The sequence below is a fragment of the Perognathus longimembris genome, chromosome 1 (assembly GCF_023159225.1).
Source record: "Perognathus longimembris pacificus isolate PPM17 chromosome 1, ASM2315922v1, whole genome shotgun sequence".
In the NCBI taxonomy this organism is placed as follows: Eukaryota; Metazoa; Chordata; class Mammalia; order Rodentia; family Heteromyidae; genus Perognathus; species Perognathus longimembris.
Window position 1 is genome coordinate 64,900,496 of NC_063161.1, and position 23,341 is coordinate 64,923,836.

Here is a 23,341-nt window from a genome sequence, read left to right on the forward strand (position 1 = left end):
TTTATGGATGTCAGGGAGCTATTTATGGTTGCCAGATCAGCTCTGATCATGGAAATTTCTTCCTTTAAAGAGTTGTATTTTAAATCTATTTTTTTCGTGCATTTCTCTTCTCAGGATGTTAAGGTCTTCTTCAACGGAGGTTTTCACTGTATCCATTTTTGCTTCCGGTTCTTTCTTGGTTTCCTGAAAGTCCTCTAAGAATTCCATTCTAAACTCCTGGAATTATTTTGTGATTTTGTTCCTGAGGCTTTCCATCATTTCTGCTATTGTAGCCTCGGTTGCTTTTTTATTCTCCATCGCCTCTTCGGTGGTACTGCTTTTTGTAGCTGACAAGTTGGCTTGCCCTTTCATGTAGTTTGCAATATTTCTTTGTTATTTGCGCATCTGGGGATCTGTAGGTGGTTTCCTTGCGTTGGCTTTGTGCTGGTTCCCGCTGGTCCATCAGTGAGAGGCAATCCCGGCCGTTCTGTCTCGCAGCTCTGGTGTCTCTGTCGGTCTGCACTCCTGGGGTCTGTGGAGCTCCTGCCATCTGGACTCTGTGCTCCTGGCGTGACTTTTCGGCAGTTGGTTTGCTGGCGCTGGGTCCCCTTTCCCAGCCTGGCCCTGTTTGGGCCAGAGTCGGTGGGTGGGGGAGGGGTACCCCGGAGATTTTCCTGCTCTGTGCAGGCTACAGGCTCTTCTTTTTTTGTTCTTTTTCGTTTCCTGAATTCCTATGTTGCTTCTGGTTGTTGGGTTTGCTGGATTCTTGATGGGGTGTTGGGTGCTGGTATTCCCAGCTCACTATTCAGTTGGAGTGAGTTGGGGTGCCTCCCTACTGTGGTGGCGCCATCTTCCTTTCTCTCTCTATCATCTTGTCCTATCTATCTATATATCTATAATCAAATCTATATTATCTATCCCCATCATCTATCTTTTTTTGTTGTATGTTCTGGTCCTGGGGCTTGAACTCAGTGCCTGGGCACTATCCTTTCACTTTTTTGCTCAAGGCTAGAACTCTACTAATGGAGCCACAGCTCCACCTCTGGCTTTTTTGGTGGTTAATTGGAGATAAGAGTGTTAAGTACTTTCTTCCTAGGTTGGACTTGAACCTTGATCCTCAGAACTCAGCCTTCTGTGTAACTAGAACTATACATGTGATCTACCAAAGTCCAGATCTATCTATCTATCTATCTATCTATCTATCTATCTATCTATGTCATCTGCCTATCATGCAAGTCTAGTACTAGTCAGCTTTTTATTACTGTGATAAAAATATATATTATATATCTTGTATTTTGTACAAATATATACATATATAATATATCATTTAATGTATAAAAGTTTATAGACTTACATATTCTTATGTATAATTTGTTATTATTATATTTGTATGTAATATGTAATCTTATTTTAAAAATAGAGTAATTTAGGGGCTGCGATGTAACTTAGTGATAAAGCACTTGTTTAACATGAACAAAGCCCTAAGTTTGATTTCCCAGCAATGCCATAATAATTTTTAATTTAGCTCCTAGTTATTACAAAACAATATTTTATAGATTGTTACTTCTAAATCATGATTAGTCTTAGTATTGCAGTAATTTTTATTTTCTATAATCATATGAAAATTAATCTTCAACTTTATTGACAGGCAAGCTTTCTCACATGGGCTCTCTCTGACATTCTCTTTGGCTCTGACCTCTGTTCCTGGAAGTCACATGACTGCAAAGGGCTCCGATATAGATAAGAAATGGCCAATGGCCATTATGTCCATTATGTATACGAGGCACAAGTATTGAGCTACTTCAGCCCTATAATCCTTTCTGGTTCCTTCACTCTGGCCCTGGGCCCAGTCCCTGAGCTTTTTCACTGAAAGGTGGTGCTATGCCACTTGAGCCACAGCTTTACTTTTGGATTTTTTGCTGGTTAATTGGAGATAATTAGATTTGTCTGCCTGTACTGGTTTTTAACTGGGATCCTCAGATCTCAGCCTCCTGTGTAGGTAGAATTTCAAGCATGAGCCATTAGTGCCTGGCTTTGTTCATGTTCTTGATTCCTCTTCTGGAAGGCAAAGCAGGTAGCCATTCCACACTTGACAACTGTCTTGAGATGGCTTCCTTTCCCATTGCTAGACAAGGGTTCTCATGGCCCTTCCCAATCTTGGATATTTTCTTTAAAAATCTGACTTTGAGTGGGGCACCAGTGGCTCACACCTGTATTCCTAGCTACTGACAAGGCTAATATCTGACAATCATGGTTCAAAGGCAGCCCAGGCAGACAAATCTGAGATACTTGTAAGAGCAGCCACTTAATCAGTAAAAGGCAGGGGTGAATCTATAGCTCATGTGGGAGAGTGCCAGCCTGTGTGTGTGTGTGTGGTGGGGGGGAGGGGATGGAAATCTAAATGAAAGTGTGAAGCCCTGAGCAAAAAGACTGTCTGCAAATACATTCACATCTGAGATGTTAGAAGTGAGCACTTCCACAAGTAAATTTGGAGAGGGAAACAATTTGGCCCTTTGTATCACTCAGTGAGTGGAAAAGCAACCAAACTGGCATGCTCCATTTGCCTTCAGGAAATGCCCATGTCAGCATCTGAGAGCAGTTCTTATCATTCGTAGGAAAAGCAAGGACACAGAAAGGTCAGTACTTTCTATCTTGAACAAAATGGCAACACAGAACAGGTATTCCTGTGATCTCTGCTCACCTGCCACTGAATTACGGTTAGACTCATCCTGCCTTTTGCAACCTACACACACAGACACTGCTACCAGAAAAGACGATTCTGCTACAATTATAGGTTCTCAGGCTGTCTGCCTTTGGTAGATTTCAAAATAGCACAGCTGACTGCTTCAAGTCAGAAAACAAACAACAACAAAAAATCCCTAGTCCTCAACTCCCAAGTCACACAAACGTAACCTGTGTCTACTGAATCTAGCACCTGTTATCTGGTCTTTTCATGTCATTCTTGGCTGCCCTCAGCTGCCAGCTGTCAGATAGTGAGGGATTAAGGTAACTCACTGGGGGACTAAGACAAGAACCTCATTTCTAGTTTGGACTTGGACAGTGTGGATGTGAATAGAGCAAAGCAATGATGGCTCACACCTGCCATCCTAGCTACTCAGGAGGCTGAGATCTGAAGATCGTGGTTTGAAGCTAGCCTGGGCAGGAAAATTGGAGACTTTTATCTTCAATTAACTACCAGAAAACCAGAAGTAGAGTTGTGGTTCAAGTGGCAGAACTCTAGCCTTAAGCAAAAAAGCTCAATGAGAGTGACCAGCCCTAGGTTCAAGCTCCAGGACCAGCACACAAAAAATGTATAATTAATTAATAATATTATTTAAGAACTGGGATGTAGCTCAATCAGTGGCAAAGTGCTTGCCTAGCAAGTGCAACATCCTGGGTTCGATCCCCAATACCAAAAAAGAGAAAAATATTATTTAAAATGTGTTATTTTAAGGTTGTCAATTACTAATTACTATAATTATTTAACATTATAAATAACTGGCTAAATAAAGTATTATCTATATACGTTATTATTATTTTAACGACTTATACTTTATTCATTCAAGTATAATTCCTACTAACCTTTTGGTTATTTTTTTCCTAGTGTTAGTCTGTTGTGTGTGCTTTATTATTATTTCAGTTTATTTTTAATCTACAAATGGTTGTCATGGGTGATACAATATAGTATGTTCATTTATGCGTACAGGGCATTTTGGTCAGTCATCCTGTCCACTGCTCTTCTTCATCCCTTCTTCTTCCATCTTCCATCAACCTGTCCACTTCCTTTTTCACTCTAAAACATTCAGGTTCTTTTTTCTTTTTGTGCTAATACTGGGGCCTGAACTCAGGCCTGGGTGCTGTCCCTTAGCTTTTTCACTCAATGCTAATGCTCTTTTACTTAGGCCACAGCTCCACTCCTGGGAATTGCTGATTAACAAGATAAGGATCTCTCACACTTCCCTGACAGGGCTGACTTTGAGCCTCAATTCTCAGCCTCCTGACTGGCTTGGATTATAGGACTAAGCCACCAGCACCCAGTTAGAAATGGTCCTTGAAGGTGTGATTTAGTTAAAACCAAGTCATTACTATGGGCCTTAATCCTGAAGATCATGAAAAGACAGAAGTCAGCCATCCACCAGCTAAAAAGGGATGTGGCAGACACAAACCCTGTGGGCAACCTGACCTTGGGCTTGAGCTGCATGAACTAGGAGAAAATAAGTTCCTGTTGTCTAAGTTATTTGGTGAGGGAAAGCCCTAGAAACTGACTCAGGGACCTTGAAAAAGTTACTCCATCTTGGGAACATTACTTAATTTCTAGACATGCTGTACTACATCATGCACTTGGCTCAGAGGAAAATATGAGAGTGCTAAAACAAAAAAAGCAGTTAAGAATTTATAGGACTCAGGATGTAGTTCACCAGTTCAGTGTTTGTCTAGTCTGTGCAAGACCCTGGGTTTGAACCCCAGCATGCAAAAAGAGAGAGGGGAAAAAAAGAATCTCAGGGCAACTGGGCAGCTGTGGTTCATGCCTATAGTTCTAGCTACTCAGGAGGCTGAGATCTGAGGGTCACAGTTCAAAGCCAGCCTGGGCAGAAAAGTGTACTAGGCTCTTATATCCAATTAACTGCTAGATAACAGGAAATGGTGCTATGGCTCAAAGAGGTGGAGGACTAGTCTTGAGCAAAAGAGCTCCAGGACAGCGCCCAGGCTGATCAAGCCCTACAACTTACAAAAAAAGAAAGAAAAAGAGAGAGAGAGAGAGAAAGAAAGAAAGAAAGAAAGAAAGAAAGAAAGAAAGAAAGAAAGAAAGAAAGAAAGAAAGAAAGAAAGAAAGAAAGAGAAAGAGAGAAAGAAAAGAAATAATCTCATGGCAGCTGGGCAGCTGTCATCCATGCCTATAATCCTAGCTACTCAAGTTGCTGAGATCTAAAGTTTGAGGTTTGAAGCCAGTCCAGTCAGGAAAGTCTGTGAGACTCTACTCTCCAATTAACCAGCAAAAGGCTGCCAGAAGTGGAGCTGTGGCTCAAATGGTAGGAGTGCCAACCTTGGATATTAAAAGCCCAAGGGACAGTGCCCAGACCCTGAGTTCAAGCCTACGACCAGGACAAGAGCTTTTGTCCAGACACTGAGTGAGATGCAGAGAGCAGAGCAAAAGCAAGGAAGGACACAGACGAAAAGCAGTCACCCAGCCAAGTAATCACACCTGTAATCCTAGCTTCTCATAAGGCTGAGGTCTGAGGATTGAAGTTTGAAGCCAGCCCTTGAAGAAAGTGAGACTTCTAAGAACCCAGGCCCAGTACTGATGCACGTGCACACATGGATGCGTATGCACACACATGCACAAACAGAAGAATTAAAGCATTTTATCTTCCCTGAAAGAAAAGAATGGAACAAAATGTTTTCACTGTGAGGCAAAGCAAAAGTTGGTAGGATATGTAATTGTGGATGAAGACTGAGTTTATCCTGAAATCATGTTTCTTTATGACATTGTTTGGTTTGATGGTATATTTTGTCAGATCACTGATAAGTTTAGAATGTACTAGTTTAAACATGTAATTTTCATTACATATTAATCAAGCATCATTATATTAATTACATGGCCCTGTTCTACTTCATTCCTTCCGTAATCAACTAGAATGAAGAGGATATGATTATAGGGTTGATGAAAAAAAGACCAAAAAAAAGAGATGGAAGATCAACAGCCAGATCACTGAGTCTTGAAAGAATTTATATTTATTATAATTATGAGAACAAAGTCAAGGCATATTTTATCATTGTGTTTTGTTGCTTAGTTGTGTTTCATTTCTGTATAATAGTTTTAAATATGAAGTAGTTGTACATAGGGATTTCAACTGAACAAGTCAGATTCCTTTGTGCATTTGCTTAGTACACTAGTGAGAGTGGCCACCGAGAAAAAGGAAGATCCTGCCTTCTTGTGACATTCGTAAGATGCTGAGATGTCTGATCAAAAGGTCAAAAGACGTGATTTCATCATCATATTAAGAAGGAAAAAGGAGCTGAGCCAGGCACTGGTGGCTCACACCTGTAATCCTAGCTACTCAGGAGGCTGAGGCCTGAGAATCCTGGTTTGAAGTCAACCTGAGCAGGAGACACTTAATCTGCAATTAGCCAGTTCATGAGACACTTAATCTGCAATTAGCCAGTAAAAAGGCAGAAGTGGAATTGTGGTTCAAGTGGTTGAGCACCAGCCTTGATCAAAAAAGCTAAGCTAAGGAACAGTGTCCAGGTTCTGAGTTCAAGCCCCAGTATACACACACCCACACACACACACACACACACACACACACTTTCTTTGCCTCCTCCTGAGGGTTAATCTTATAAGGATCAGTTACTTTTGTGTTGTCCTGTTTTAGACATCAAGGCTATGTTCATTTGCCTCCCAAGGCTATATTTATTTATAGAATGAAAGAGTAATAAGTGTGACCATAACACTTTTCTGAGTAAGTCATGCAATCACAGGGAAGCTCTGAGGACCCAATGCCATGTTAGAAGAGCACACTTATTGGGAAGCAGGCAAGAAAGGGAGGGGGGAGGAGGAGGAGAATGGAAGATGAAGGAGAGGAGGAAGAGAGAAGGGGGAGAGGGAGAGAGAAGGAGGAAGTGGTGAAGGAGAAGGAGGAGGAGAGTAAAGAGGGTGGGAAGGAGGAGGAGGAAAGGGAGAAGGGAAGAGAGGAAGGGGGAAGAGTGAGGAGGTAGAGGAAGAAATCACTTTCCCTGAAGCAGAGACTCTCAGACCACAGGCATTCAAGTCATCAGAGACTTTGTACTTTTTTTTTTAATGTTTGTGTGCAGTCCTGGGGCTTGAATTCAGGGGTCCTGGACACTGTTCCTGAGCTTTTGTGCTCAAGGCTAGTGCTCTACTACTTATGGCTTTTGGGTAGTTAACTAGAGATAAAAGCCTCATAGACATTCCTGCCACAGCTAGTTTGAGCTGTGATCCTCAGATCTCAGGTCCTGAGTAGCTAGGATTATAGTGTGATCCACCAGTGCTGAAGGAGACTATATTTTTACCCTATCTCTCCCACCTTACCCCACCCCATCCCTCACAGAAGGACTGTGCCCAGACTCTGAGTTCAAGCCCTAGGACTGGCACACATGCATGCACACATGCACACACACAGAGGAATGGAAAAGGCTGCTGTATGATGATGCATTTCTAGAGACTGATTTACTTCTTGTGCCTTTTCCCTGAAAGGAGTTACAGCAGGGAACCTGTTCTGCAGAAAGCAGGAGCTGTATTTACCAGGAAGGCAAGAAATGTACTGAAATGGACTGAACATACATGAACCACATTTACACAAATGTACAATCTCAATAAACCTTACAATAAATTGTGACTTAGGTATTGTTTTTGCCTTATTTTAGAGAGGAGACACTGAAGTTTCAGACAGCTATTTTTTTATTTTTTTATTTTTTGGTGCTGGTCCTCAGGCTTTAACTCAGGGCCTGGACACTGTCCCTGAGCTTTTTAGTTCAAGTCTTACACTTTACCATTTGAACCACAGCACCACTTCTGGCTTTTCTGATGGTTAATGGAAGAGTCTCGAAGGCTTTCCTGCTTGGGCTGGCTTTGAAATGAGATCCTTAGATCTCAATCTCCTGAGTAGCTAAGATGACAAGTGTGAGCCACTGACTCCTGGCAACAAGTGAATATTTTAGTGGTGTGCTCCATGCTACTCAGTGCGTAAGTTGTAGATCTGCCTAGCATCCACTCCTCTTTTCTGTTTGCCTAGCACACAGCTAAGACTTGGCAGAGAAGAAAGATTCTAACTAGGCCTCCAGAGAAGGGGATTCCAATCACACCTAGTGTGGGAACTCAGCATGGATCTGTGAGTTAAACTGCAGCAGAAGGGTTCCCAGGCTTGAAGTAGAAGATAAGGCAGGGAGGTAATTAGAGACTAGACTGAATGAGTTTTAAAAGGTTAGCTATAAGCCCTGCCGAGTGGCCCACACCTGTAATCCTAGGTACTGAGCTCTGAGGATCACAGTTCAAAGCCAACCTGGGTAGACAAATAGGAGACTCTTAACTCCAATTAACTAGCAAAAAGCCAGAATGCAGGTGTGGCCCAAGTGCTAGAGCACCAGCCTAGAGTAAAATGAGAGCACAATAACCTGAATTCAAGCCCCAGTAGTGGCATGTGCATGTGTGTGTACGGGCACACACACACACAATCATCCAGCTAATTTAACTCTTACTGTACAGGAGGCCTGAGAGGGTGAAATGTATCACAATGTTGGACTCTGGATGTCTCCAATTTCTGGCAAGAGAGTGAAAGTATGACATGTCATCAATCAAAAAACAAAACCAGGACTGGCAGAAAAGAAAAAAAAACTGAATGTGAGCTCAGCCACTGCCATTAGTTCCAGTCAACAATAATTATTCTCATAGGGTTTACTGAACTCCATTTTATTATTTTACGCTAGTACTAGGACGTGAACCTGGGACACATTTTGTTCAAGGCTGGTGCTCTACGATTTGACCCACACCTCCATTTCTGGCTTTTTGCTGGCTAATTGAAGAAAAGGATCTTCTGGAATTGTCTGCCTGGGCTGGTTTTGGACCAGGATCCTCAGAGCTCAAACCTTTTGGGTAGCTAGGATTACAGGTATGAGCCACCAGTACCTGTTTACATACCCCTCCCCCCATTATTTTATTTTATTTGTGTGCCAGTATTGAGGCCTGAACTCAGGGCCTTAGCTTTTTCACTCAAGGCTGTCACACTTCCACTAACAGTTTTTTTGTTGGCTATATCTATATATATAAGGGTCTCGTGGACTTTCATGCCCAGGCTGGCTTTGAACCCCCATTCTCAGCCTCCTGAGTAGCTGGGATTACGAGCCTGAGCGACCAGAGTCCAACAGAAGCTTCTCCCTTTTAGTTGGGCATTCAAACAACGACTGCACAACGTCCTTAGCAAGGTTTTTCCTCTTTTTGGAGATTCCATCTGATTTGCCTGAGAGGCTTGAGTGGTGTGATTTTTTTTTTTCTTTTTGCCAGTCCTGGGCCTTGCACTCAGGGCCTGAGCATGGTCCCTGGCTTCTTTTTGCTCAAGGCTAGTACTCTGCCACTTGAGCCACAGCGCCACCTCTGGCGGAATCGAACCCAGGGCTTCATGTATACGAGGCGAGCACTCTACCACTAGGCCACATTCCCAGCCCTGATGATAATTAATTTTTTTTTTTAATGTAAAAGCACAAGTGGCACGCGGCTGGTAGCAGCAGGTTAGATCCTCCGGTCTATAATGGCCTTCCCAACTTTTCCTGACTTTCCCTCGGATTCTGGGGTTGGGGCGGGCGGCTCCCGGGGCCGAGGGCAGCCCTGCCCCGCAGCCCCACCCCGCAGCCCGGCTTCCGCGGCCCGCGACGCCACGGGCTCTCGCCTCAGGGGTGCGCGTGTGACCGTCTCACTTCTAATCCGAAGGGGGTAAGGACGACAAAAGTTTACAAGTTGACCTTCCAGGGACTCCTCGCTCGGGGGCCGCTGTCTCCGTGACGGCGGGGAAAACAACTTTTTCCCTCCCTTTCTCCTTCTTCTCCTTCCCCCCGCCCCCCCACAACACCCAGGTCCAGCCCCGTCCGGCTCAGCCAGGAATGTGTCCCAGAAGTTGGAGTCTTGGAGTGGCTGGGCGCGGTCCAATCATCGGGGCGCAGTCGTGACGATCCCGCCCTCGAAGCGCTCTGGTTGGCTCGTTCCCGCGGAGGCGGGGCGGCGCGAGGGCGGCACCTGGGCAGTGACGTCAGCTCCTGGCGCGGGCTCGGGGCGCGGCAAGGGCTCAGGACTCGGCGCGGGGCTGGCGGGGCGGGGCCGCCGTGGTCTCGGCCTGTGCGAGTGCGGGCGCGGGCTAGGGACGCCGGAGGAGGCGACCCCGAAGTTTGGGAACTCGAGCTGGGGGCGGTGGCCCCTCCCAGGTGAGGCCCGGCGCGGGAGCGGAGGGCGCGACCATGGTCAGGCTGGCGGGCTCCTTGCGTGCGGGATGTATGTGAGGTGTGTGTGTGTGTGTGTGTGTGTGTGTGGTGTGTGAACTGTTTGGTGTCCGTATGGGGTGTGTGCAGTGTGAGGTGTGAGGAAGATGTGTGTAGTGTGTGTGTGAGGTATGTGTGAGGTGTGTGTTGTGTGTGAGGTATGTTGTGCGGGGCATTTGAGGTGTGTGGTGTGTGTGCAGTGTGTTAGGTGTGTGATGTGTGCGCAGTGTGTGTAGTGTGCACACGGTGCGTGGTGTATGTGATGTGTGTTGTATCAGATGTGTGTGAGATATGTGTCTGTGTGTTGTGTGTTTGCTGTGTGAGATGTGTCTGGAGTGTGTAGTGTATGGAATGTGTGTCTTCTGTTTGTCAGATGTGTGTTGTGTCTTTGTGTGTTGTGTATGTTGTGTCTTATGTGTGTTGCGTGTGTTGTGTTGTGTATGTTGTGTATGTGTCTTGTGTGTGGTGTGTGTATATGTGTGGTATGTGGTGTGTAGTTTGTAACCAAGGTGAGGTGGGGCCGTGGGCCCATGGCTGTGTTTAGATCCTCCCCCCCATAACCCTAGGACTCCTATCCTGAGACATGTATGGGGTGGGATGCAAAAGTGGGAAAGGTTGAAAATGTATCTCCCTCCCCCAAAAGACTCAAGAAAATGGAGCTTTCTGGGGGGAAGTGTGATTTTTTTGTTTCCCAGTTTTCCTAAAGGAATGAAACAGTTGCCCTTGTTAATGTATTACTAAAAGTGAAAAAAAAAGTATTTTATACATATATGTATAAGTATATACACACATATATTTGTGTATATCATTTATATGAATTTAATAATATATTTGTACATTTATACAAACTAATTTTAATCACATTAATATGTCATATTCATAAATACTTAATATATTTATAACTAAACACATATATTTATATTTAATAGTTACATGTATACCTAAATATAAATAGTACATATGTATTATAATTATCATATATTTATAAGTAAATATATTTAAAAATTTATATATACTATATTGATATATAAATATATAATAAATAAGTAAATATGTATCAATATGATTAATATAAAGATATATATGTTTATATAAACATTCATTTATGATTATACATATGAATAAAATACATTTCACATATGTTTATACATATATTTCAAGGTATTTGCATTTCCCCAATGGCTTGCTAATTAATATATTGCTTAAATGAAAGAGTATCAATATGAGTCTTTTGTATATAGATGAATGTTAAATATCCTAATGGAATATATATGTGAAGTATATATCTATATATCAGTCCGTTTTTCCTATGGCCTGTTAATATATTGCTTATCTGAAAAAATCAATGTGATTTTTATGTTTATATATCATCATGAAATGCCTCATGGGTAGTACAGCTGTATGGGAGAAGTTTGCTCACAAGCTAGGGGTAGGGCTGACCCTACCCCTAGAAATGTGGCACACTTCTAAAATGCCAATGTGGGTTCCCTGGTAATGGTCCCCTGGCTGTCAGCTTGTGCTTCCAAGGCTTTGGGCAGGCTGCTGCTGATCTTCAGATCTGTTTTCTGTAGCTGCTGGAGAAGGGATGTTTTCAAGGATCCTTTTACAGAAGGGAGTTCAGGGAAATGTGGGGGTAGGTGTGGCACACAACCTCTTAATTATAGGGACCAAACTAACCCATGGTTTTCTTTCAGTAAGAACTGGAGAGCAGTGGGAACAGAATTTGATTTGAAAGTGAAGGGGTAGAAGGGGAGGGGAGCAGAGCCAGATGCTGCTGGTGGCTCACATCTACAATCTTAGCTGCTCAGGAGGCTGAAATCTTGAGGACCACAGTTCAAAACCATTAAATAACAACTCAGACAGTTGATGAGACTGTCATCTACAATTAGCCAGCAAAAAGCTGTGTGGCTTAAGTAGTCTGAGTGCTAGCCTTGAGCAAAAATGCTAATTTCCAGGTACTGAGTTCAAGACATACACACACACACACAAATTCAAGACACACACACACACACACGAATGGCCAGTACTCCTGAATCAAGTTTCCCCTGGTTCTCAAGATAGCTGCTCTGCAAGGAGATTCCACTGTTGTCAGGTTTGAAGGAAATGGGTGTAGATTTCACAGTGAGTTGAAAACTTCATCCCAGGCTGTGACCATTAGGCTATTTCCAGGAGATGGGAAAAGAAAGAAATCACAAGAAAGTCAGGAAGTGTGGGGGAAGAGAACTTTGTAGATAGATTCTCTTATTGTTCTAGTCAGATAACTGATTTCAGAGCAGGAGGAACTGTGTGTTTTGTTTGGCTATTGTCTGTGGAACACCTGGTTCTGTATTGTTTTAGTTCCTGAAAAAAAAGTAGCTCAGGGTTTTGGAAAAGGGAAGATGAGATTTACTAGAAAGACCAGAACATTTCAGTTTTGACTTATGGTTTGAATGAAGATACAGATTGCAAATAGTTCTGTAGTAATGGTGAGTTAAGAATTTTTCTTTTTAAGTTCCATGAGGAGGTAAAATGTACTCAGTTTTGCAGTGTATTTTGTGTGTGTGCATGCATGGACATGTGTGCCAGTATTGGGCTCTTTTGCTCAGGGTTTACTCTCTACCACTTGAACCATAGTTTCACTTCTGGCTTTTTGCTGGTTACTGGAGATTAGGGTCTCATAGACTTCTCTCTGAGCTGGCTTTGAACTTGAGTCCTCATATCTCAGCCTCCTGAGTAGCTAGGATTATAGATGTAGCACCTGGCTTTGCAGTGTACTTTTTCAGTAGGAGAGAGATACAGAATTTCTGTATGTATCCTGACAGGGAGTTTCTGTAGGCTGAGAGCTCTCCATGGCTTGGAAAACAGTTAAGCAAAAAGTACATTAGGATGTTATTATTATTGCTTTTGTTTTGATCAGGAAAGCAGATGTGTGAATATTTGGTAACAGGTCAAATTTCTATTTTCAGTGGCAAGACTGAAAAGCTGGGTTTTGGTGGCTCACTCCTACAATCCTAGCTATACTCGAGAGGTTGAGATCTGAGGATCACAGTTCATTGCCAGCCCTGGTAGGAAAGTCCATGAGACTCTTATCTCCAGTTAATCAGCAATAAACTAGAAGTGGAGCTCAAGTGGTAAGAGTGCTAGTCTTGAGTAAAAAAGCCAAGGGAGTGAAGCCCTGAGTTCAAGTGCCAGTACTGGCATACACACAAACACAAAGACTATTCACAGATAAGTGACTGAATTCTTCAGTTAAGTGAGGTAGCTCTTGGGAAGAACTAGCTGGAACCACTGTGAATGTGTTACCTCTTTCATAGCATGAATGTAATATTTTACTGTAACAGGAGCTGGCTCACTGTAGTTCTTTTTTTGGCTGTCCCCCTTCTCTGTCGGTGGAACTTTGTGTAAATGTCATCTGATTACTAGAGAAGTGTATTAATTTCTTTGTTTTTATTTATTTATTTATTTGGTGCCAGTCCTGAGGCTTGAACTCAGGGCCCTGGGCTCTATCCCTGGGCTTTTGTGCTTACACTAGTGCTCCACTTGAACTACATCTCCACTTTCAGCTTTTTTGGTAGTTAATTGGAGGTAAAAGTCTCATAGATGTTCCTTCTTGGGCTGGCTTTGAACGGTGATCCTCAGATCAGAGCATCCTAAGTAGCTAGGATTGATTACAGGTGTGAACTTCTGGCTTCTGGCATGTATTAATTTCCTATGTTTATTGAGTTTATTTAAACTTTGAAAGTCTATTTGGAAGTTCTAGCAGTGTTGCTCAGCTGCTCATATCTCTATTTTATTTTATTTTTTTTTGGTGACAGTACTGGGATTTGAACCAGGATTTGAACTCATGCTTGCTTGTTTTTTTTTTCCCACTTAAAACAGGTGCTGTACCACATGAGCCATAGCTGTACTTCTGTCATTTTGCTGGTTAATTATAAGAACCTCTTGTATTTATCTGCCCAAGTTGGCTTTGAACTTCCATCCTCAGACCTTAGCCTTCCTGAGTGGCTAGGATTATAGGCATGAGCCACTAGCAGTTGACGGGCCTACTTTCTTCACATAGTCAGTCACTTGACAGTGTCTTGCAGTAGCAGATACTGTCCTTATGCCGATTACCATTTTCTAAAGATACCAATTGTTTGTTTGAACTGAAATTTGAACATGTTCTCCTTCTTCTTGTGAATGATTGGAGGGTCAAATGAGCCTATTAATTTTCCTCTGAACAAACTCAGTGATGAGTCAGGGGAAGTGCCTGGCTGAACCCAAGAGCAGAGGAGAGAATGTGTGAAATCACCTGAGTCTCAATGTTTTTCTTTAGATCAGCTGCTTGGCATTATTTTTTAATTAAAAAAGATGTTTTTTCATCTTCCACCTCTATCAGCGTGTGATTTTATACCACTGAGAAAGCTTCTAAACATAGACTTACCAGAATATACACAAGTCTGTTTTCCAGCTTTAGATGAAAAAGTCAAGAATCTTCTTAGAAAAATGTATTGGCTAAGGCATATGGGTAAAGTAGACTAGTCAGGTGCCAGTGGTTGACACCTGTAATCCTAGCTACTCAGAAGGCTAAAATTTGCAGTTCAGTACCAGCCTGGTCAGGAAAGTTCTAAGATGCTTATCTCCATTTAACTACCACAAAGCAGAATGTGGAGGCATGGTTCAAATGGTAGAGTGCCAGCTGTGGGTGAGAGTGCCATGTCCTGAGTTCAAGTTCTAGAATTAAATAGGGATGACCAGAATTTGTTGTCCATATAGGCCATATGGTATAGGCTAATTAAATCTGAGAAAATAATAGTTGCTGGATTGTTATGGGGATGAAATATGGAAGTCCTGCACTCGTTTCCCTGGCAGATCATCCATAGGAGTTGATGATGGATAGGGTTATGCACTGCACATTTGGCAAAGAGTTTCTAGCTGGGGAAGAAGTCCTCTTGGAGATGTGAGGATGGATAAAACTTGTCTTTCCTTTGCTGTACTCAGTACAGAGGTAAGTGTGCTTTACACATAATCATAATGAAAAGCAGAGTTTATATTACTATTTTGCTGTTAAAAAGACCAAAAAGAACATATGAAGTTGCACAGATGTTTATTATATATATTTTTTTAAAGAAAAAAGACACCACGTTTACAATTATGGTTTATGTTTGTCAGTACATGGAAACTGCTACATGGAATGACACATGGAATGTGCAATTAGAATGTGAGGGGGCTTTGTTATTATTTGTGTGTATGTTCATTAGTCTTAGGGTTTGAACTCAGGGCCAGGGCATATCCCTCAGTTTTTGTGCTAATGGCTAACACTCTAGCAATTGAGCCACAGCTCCACTTGAGCTTTTTGGTGGTTAATTGGATATGAGACTCTATTCCTTCTCTGCTCATGCTAGCTTTGTACTTCAACCCTATGATCTCAGCTTCCTGAATAGCTAAGATTACAGGTATGAGCCACTGGTGCCTGGCTTATTGCTCTCTTTTTTCCTTTACTGAGATTAAGTAACTACATAAATTTAATAGTACACAGCTTAACCTTCTCAATGATGGACATCGTCATTCTAGTCTACAAAGCTTATGAACTCTATGAACATTAACAATAAAACAATTTCTTCTAGGTCGGGTGATACATACATTCTTTCCTTTTGCGTAGTATCATCTGTTCCCTCTTTTTCTCTCATTCCCTCCCTCCCACCACCACCCATGAGTTGCTTAGTTTGCTTTCATCAATGTCCATTGCAGCTGTTGGGCCCCTCTGCTGTATTTTTTTCACCTGCTTTCCACTCATTCTGTTCCCCCCTCCCAGCTTCCCTCAGATGTGCACATGTATATACCATATATGAGGTAAAGAATATAGAGTCCTCTAAGCACTATGAAACAAATTAAGAAGAGATCCTTGGTTTCCTTATCTTTGGAGTTCTTTTCAGTCTGTATATTATTTTATGTACATGTGAAGAGGTGCTTGGTGCTTTTCTCCCAAGACTTTCCTCCTTTGGTCTCACTGTGTATTGGTATCTTGAGTCCTGTTTGCTCTGTCATATCTTCTTGTGTTTTAAATCTAACATCTGCATATCAGGGAGACTATGCACTGGTTGTCTCTCTGTTCTTGGTTCATCTCTCTCAGCATGATTTGTTCTAGTTCCATCCATTTCCCTGTGAATGCCATTATTTTATTATTTCTAACAGCTGTGTAGAATTCCATTGTATACAGATACTACATTTTCTGGATCCATTACTCCGTAGTGGGGCATCTGGGATGTTTCCATATCTTGGCTATTGTGAATGCTGTCATGCATTACTCTTGAAATATAAAAATATTAGTTTCAGAAACATTAATCTGTTGGGCCTTTTGGAGGTAGTTGGGAGGATAGTGGTAGAAACTAGATTAGAGCTAATAGAGAAAGGCTGAGTGGGATCCCACTGGAAGTGGTGGGATTTGAATGGGCTTTTGATGGGGAAGGGATTTTGTGGAGGAGGTATATGGGTGAAATGTGCTTACTTGAGTTTGGAACAAAATGAAGTCTGGACTGAAACTGGGTTCAGGTTAAGGTGGACAGATTGGTATTGTTCAGGAAGGTAAGATACAACAGGGCTGGATCTTACATGTTTCTAAGGAGAGACACCAGGCACTAGTGGCTCATGCCTATAATCCTATCTACTCAGGAGGCTGGGATATGAGGATCATAGTTTGAAGCCAGGCTGGGCAGAAAAATCCGTGAGACTCTTATCTCCAATAAACTACCAAAAAAAGCCAGAAGTGGATCTGTGCCTCCAGTGATAAAGCACTAGCCTTGAGCAAATGAAGATCAGGGACATCGCCCAGGCTCTGAGCTCAAACACAGGACCAGGACTGACACACACACGCGCCACTGGTGGCTCATGCCTTTAATTCTTAGCTCAGGAGGCTGAGATCTGAGGATACTGGTTTAGCAAACCAATTTGAAATACTCTTATCTCCAATTAACTAGCAAAAAGTGGATCGGATGGCAGAGTGCCTATATGGAATGAAAAAGTCATGATGGTGCCCAGGCCTTGAGTTCAAACCCTGGTACCAGCACATACACACACACACACACACACACTGAAATAACATTTAGAAATAGTCAGACAAAAGTTGTTAGTGTAGGTATTATGTAGGTATTAGAGCACAAAGCATGAGTTAACCAGAGATAGTGACAAAAGGACAGAACAGACCCAATGGAAGACAACTGCATTACACACTACAGCAGATTCCTGAGTTGGTAAGGTCAAGAATCTGCCTGGAACAAGGCACCAGGCTCAAACTTGCAATCCTAATTACTGAGGAGACTGGGGTCTGAGGATCACAGTTCAAAGTCAGCTCAGGCAGGAAAGTCTATGAGACTCTTATCTCCTATTAACCACCAAAAAAGCCAGAAGTAGAGCTACAGCTCAAGTGGTAGTGTGCAAGCCTTCAGCAAAAAAGCTCAGGGACAACATCCAAGCCCTGGGCTCAAGCCCTGGGACTGGCACACACAAATGCACACACACATACACACACACACAAATCTGGGGTGGGGTCTAGCTGTCAGGTCATTTCATGAGCTTGGAGAGCAGTTGGGTGACACAAGAGATCTGGAATTTAAACAGCAAAAATTGAAGATTACTACATGAGGCAGTGGCCAGTTCGTTCAACTTTTTAGGGAGTTACCAAGTGTGGTTCTGTAGCTTAGATCGAAGACAGGAAGGAGCCAAAATCAAGCAGGAACTACTTGTGAGGAGCCACAGGCACAAAGTGTGGGTGGAAGGCAGCTGCTTTGGCTTGAAATCCATAAAGAACCCTTCTTCATCTGGGGTGGAAGAAAGCCCTTGGGCAAAATGGGAGAAATGCCATGGGAAGGGACTGTAGTTTACTGCAGGGAGGGGCTGCATTTTCTAGTTCAGCGGGAACCACTGGAAGGAAATCTATAGACAGTCACTCCTGGCTCCTCAGAGGCTGGCTTTAGCGGCAGAGGAAAAATTTGAAATAATGACAGGAATCTCCCATCTAAACAATCCAAAGTGACATATTTTTGCCAGGTCATGTCTGCAGGTACAGAGTTAAATTAACTGAAGTGGAAAGTAGTTAGTGGGATAGAAAAGAAGAAAGTCTGAAATTAGACATAGAGAAACTTGACCGTTTGCAGGAGGAATTTTTAGACAACCAGACTTAATAGTTGACAGACTAGCTTCTGGAGGGGAGATGGGTGCTGAGTGGTGACAGACCTCTTTGGTGTCATAGTCAGGACTGGATTGAAATAGAATCACAAGGGAACATTAAATACTGCCCTTACAAGGCTGTCATTAGTATTCATTTTAATTGCTTATTCCCAGCAGTATCTGTAGTTGGAAAGACATACCAGGGTCCTGGCGCTGGTAGCTCACACCTGTAGTCCTCACTACTCAGGAAGCTGAGATCTGAGACTAACAGTTCAAAGACAGTGTGGGCAGCAGGAAAGTCCATAGATTTTGGGGGGGGGGGGGCAGTCCTGGGCCTTGAACTCAGGGCCTGAGCACTGTCCATGGCTTCTTTTGTTCAAGGTTAGCACTCCACCACTTGAGCCACAGTGCCACTTCTGGCTTTTTCTGTGTATGTGGTGCTAAGGAATTGAATTCAGGGCTTCATGTATGCCAGGCAAGCACTCTACCACTGGGCCATATTCCCAGTTCCCCATAACTCTTGATCCCCAATTAACTACCAAAAAAAAAAAAAAGCTGGAAATGGAGCCCATACTTATTGGCGTTTGAACTCAGGACCTTGCATTCTCACTTGGCTTTTTTGTTCAAGAAGAGTGCCACTTGAGGCACAGCTCCATTTTTGGCTTTTTGGTGGTTTGTTGGTGATAAGAATCTCATGGACTTTTTTTTTTTGCCCTGGCTGGCTTTGAACTGCCATCCTCAGATCTAAGCATCCTGAGTAGCTAGGAGCATAGGTATGAGCCAGCAGCATCCAGCTAGCCCAGTGGTTTTCATTGGAGATGATTTTGACCTTTAGAACCCATGTGACATTGTCAGGAGACTTTTTTCCATGTTTCAACCTGGAATTTGGAGTCCGGCAGTATCTGATAGAGTCTAGGAATCCCATCATTTTCGTGTGTATAGGAGAGCCATACCCACTGCTAAAACCCTCTCCCTGCCCTGCAACAGAGTTATTTGGCTCAAAAAGTCCTTAGTGCTTAGAAACCTGATTTGTAGGGTCTTCATGACCCTACAAAGACTACCAGACTGGCTTGGAGAGAACCCTAAAAGACTTTATTTCAGTCACATCTGTGATTGATCTGAGGAAACACCTCTTGCTTGTTCCATTACTACCCTGTTGCAATGATGACACATACACTGGAAAGTTTTTCTGTTGCATTCTATGCTAACATAAGCTGGCAGGGTTTATCAGGGCTGTAAAAACAAGTATTAATTTTTAGGATGTTTCTAGTAAACCTGCTTGATTAACCAGTTTGTTCTGTGAAGATAATTTTGATGTGCACGTTTAAAACCTCTGATGGAAAAGGGTTGGGTTAATGAATTCCCAAAGTATGTTTTGCTGTGTGGGACCTGAGAATTGTTTGTTTTTTCATCAAGAAGCCTGATGTTTTTCTAGACCTGGTTGTCAAATAGAGCAGCTCTCTTTGAAGACTAAGCTACCTGCCAACTGAAGTGAATGGAGTGCTTTGGCATTTCCATCTATTGTTTATTGTGCATTTAAACTTGAGATTGTTATTTAAATTTTCTTCTTTTTAAATATGCTGATACTGGGGCCTAAATGCAACTCAGGGCCTCTTGCTGTCCCTGGGCTTTTGTCTTTTTGCTCAAGGTTAATGCTCTACCACTTGAGCCTGGGCTCCACTTTTGGCTTTTTCTGGTTAATTGGACTTTCCCGCTCTGGCTGCCTCTGAATCACAATCCTCGGATCTCAGCCTCCTTAGTAGCTAGGATTACAGGTGTGAGACACAAGGGCCCAGCTCACTGCAGCTTTTGTAGATGCCTCTCACCTCAACATTATTGGGCTAAATATTATTTGCATCCCAGTTCATTAGGAGGAAACAATCACTTAGTGAAAGTGTCATTAAAACTCAGAGTTTCCTACTAGAGGGCTGACCTGCTCTAGTTAGGGACAATCTATCTTTGTAATTTGTGCTTGTAATTGTTGTATGCAACTATTAGGCAGAGGGTAGCATCCACCCCTTTTAAGTTTCAGAGATCCCAACCTAGTTCATTGTTAGCACTGTGACTTTGATCCTTATATAGCCTGAGCCCTGGTTTTCACACCTGCAAAATGAAATAGTAACTTCTGCCTAGTGAATCTTAGAAAGATTGACTTGTGGAGCCCTAGTGCTCTCCCCTGTAATCCTAGCTACTGATGAGGTTTAGATTTAAAGATCACATTTAGAAGCCAGTCCAGGCAGGAAAGTCTGCCAGGCTCTTATCACCCAGTAACCAGCAAAAAGCCAGAAGTGAAGCTGTGTGGCTCGAGTGGTAGAGTGCTAGCCTTGACAGAAGAAGCTAAGCAACTGCATGAAGCCCTGTGTTCAAACCCCAGTATCAGTAAATATAAACAAAATTTTAAAAAATAATAGGTAAATGTTCTTGGACTTTTCTTTCCAGGCCTACTTACTTTCCTCTTTAGTAGGTTTCTTTTGAGAATGAGCCACTTGCTTCTCTGAAATCCATCTGCATAGAATTATCCTCTTAGCTAAAATAGAACATGTTGTGTCTTTCTGTTCTCTGAAGGGAAGTGACCTGGTCATCCTCTACACATTGTTGGAACTTTTAATGTCATTCATGGACTTTTTGATATCCATGCTTTATAAACATTGAGGTTATAAAATAGCCTTAAAATCTTGCAGAAAAGGCAAAGTTGTCTTTGGGTACTAGTGGCTTCCACCAGTAATCCTAGCTACTCCAGAGGCTGAGATCTGAGGATTGGGGTTCAAAGCCAGCTCAGGCAGACAAATACAAGAGATTCTTATCTCCATTTAACCTGCTAAAAGCAGAAATGGAAGTGTAGCTCAAGTACCAGCCTTGAGTAAAAAAGCAAAGTGAAAGTGGGAGGTCCTGAGTTCAAGCTCTAGTACTTGCACAAACACATACAAAATACAAAGTTGCTAGGCAATTCAGAAGAGAAATGCTGCTAAGTAAATTTTTATTTACCATACCATTTAAAAGTTAGATTTGGATGGTGATTATACTACACCTTGTTAACTACATAAAAATAACTCCACTAATATTAAAATTGTCCTGCCAAATGCACTTAACACAAATTGCCATTTAACTAGTGCTGAATATGTACTCAAAACTTACCATTTTAGTAAGTTCAGCCAAATACTATAAATATTATTAGAATTATAACCCAACAAAGTAATCTTTTTGCAATCTTCTTTAAAACACGTTTTAGACCTTTTTATTTATTTATTTTTTGCTTATTTACTTAGTGTTGGTACTGACCCTTGAACTCAGGTCCATGGTATTCTCACTTGGCTTTCTTGTTCAAGGTTAGTACCACTGGAGCCTTAGCTCCCTTTCTAGTTTTTTGATGGTTATTTGGAGATCAAAGTCTCACTAACTTTTCCTGTCTCAGGCTGCCTTGGATCTTGATGTACTGAGTAGTTAGAATGACAGGCATGAGCACCAGCACCTGTCCACTTCAGATCACTTTGGGAACTAGCCCTTTGAATCCAAGCCTGGATAGATACGGCATACAGTAAGTTCAGCCAGGTGTGACTTGAGTAATTATCTCTTATTAGCACTCCTACAATCTGTAATACTTCCACTTGAGGCTGAGCCATGAAAATCCCCATTTAATTGCTTTGGGTTGGTTGTAATCTTTCCCTTGTGGAAAGAGAATGCCAACTTGGCATGAATAAAATCCTCCAAGTGCTTCAAATAAGAGTAGACAAACCCTATAAGTCAGCTGGGTTCCAGTGACTCATGCCTGTCATCCTAGCTACCCAGGAGGCTGATGTCTGAGAATCACAGTTCAAAGCCAGCTCGGTCAGAAAACTTGGAGAAACTCTTATCTTCAACAAACTACTCAAAAAAGCCAGAAGTGGCTCTGTGGCTCAAGTGGTAAGGTGCTAGCCTTGAGCACAAAGAGGCTCAGGGACTGCCCAAGCCTGAGTTTAAACCTCAGAACCGCCCAAAAAAAAAAAAAAAAACAGCAACAACAAAAAACCTAAAATTCAAACCGGAGCTCAAAGCCCTAAGTTCAAGCTCCAGTACTGGCACAAAAAGAAGTAAAAGAAAGTTTATATCCAAATTAATACTGAAGGCAGATATTGCATCCCCTTTGATTAGTTATTAAGCACGAGCTCTCCAGCTTCTTGAAAGCATATGAGATTCTTGGAGAATATTTACAATAAATGTGATATAGCGGGGTCTAGCTCCTGTATTTATTCAGTGGCTGACCCAAAATTGAGTAATTCTCTCCAAACATGAATCACTGCATGTTCAGAATACCAATCCCATGTGTACATGAATCCCATTATTTTCAGATTTTATTCTTTTTCTTTCTTTTTTGGTGCTGGGTCCTGGGGCTTGAGCTCAGGGTCATGTTTCTGTCCCTTAGCTTTTTTGCTCAAGGTTGGCACTCTACCACTTTAGCCATAGCTCCGTGTGTGTGTGTGTGTGTGTGTGTGTGTGTATGTGTGTGTGTTTTCTTCTGATTAATTGGAGAGAAGACTCTAGTGAACTTTCCTGCCCAGGCTGTTTTTGAACCTCAGTCCTCATATCTCAACCTCCTGAGTAGAAGGATTATAGGATTGAGCCACTAGGCTTTGGCTCTTCTCCATCTTTCTGAAGGGGCCATATGTATGTATTTCCAGGCGTGCTGGGATTAGTGTGGAATACCTCTGGTAGAGTTGTTGCCAGCAGTGCCTTTCCATGGTGACTCACATCTGCAAAGGAGGAGACTGCTTCCTCCCTAGGAAGTATGGTGCTTGCAGAAAAAAATGCTGTTGTTAGGAGAGAAACTGTGAGTGTGCTATTACCAGGTACCAATAGTATCAAGCCCCAGGTGGGCTTGAACTCAGGGCCTTGTGCTCTTGCTAGGCTTTTTCTGCTCAAGATTGGTGTGCTGCTGCTTGAACTCTCAGCTTTTTGGTTTTTTATTGGAGATAGGATTCTCTTAACTTTGCCTGGGCTGACCTCAAACTGTGATCTTCCTGAGTAGCTAGGATTACAGGCGTGAGCCACCAGTGCTGCACAGAGCTTTTGCTTTTTTTTTTTTTTTAAAGCTAGTGTAACCCAACACTGGTGAGCAACAGGTTGTAGCTGTTAAGGGCAGACTCTGGAACCAGGCAAACTTCCATCATTCGGATGTGATGCAAATGCTGGACCTCAGCTGAGCATCATGAGTAAGTGCTCAAAATCATTATTATTGAATGCCAAGAGTTAGGAGTTATAAAAAGCACCTTCCCCCATT

The 23,341-nt window shown here is 42.5% G+C and overlaps 1 protein-coding gene across 1 annotated transcript in view; it reads left to right on the forward strand.

The window, feature by feature from the left end:
* Positions 1–9,760: 9,760 nt before the first annotated feature.
* Positions 9,761–23,341, forward strand: part of Ppfibp1 (PPFIA binding protein 1) — a 120,838-nt gene continuing 107,257 nt past the window's right edge. Inside the window, exon 1 of the mRNA XM_048366773.1 lies at positions 9,761–9,909. The gene's annotated coding sequence lies outside the window, so the exon portion shown is untranslated. The remainder of the gene's footprint in view (positions 9,910–23,341) is intronic.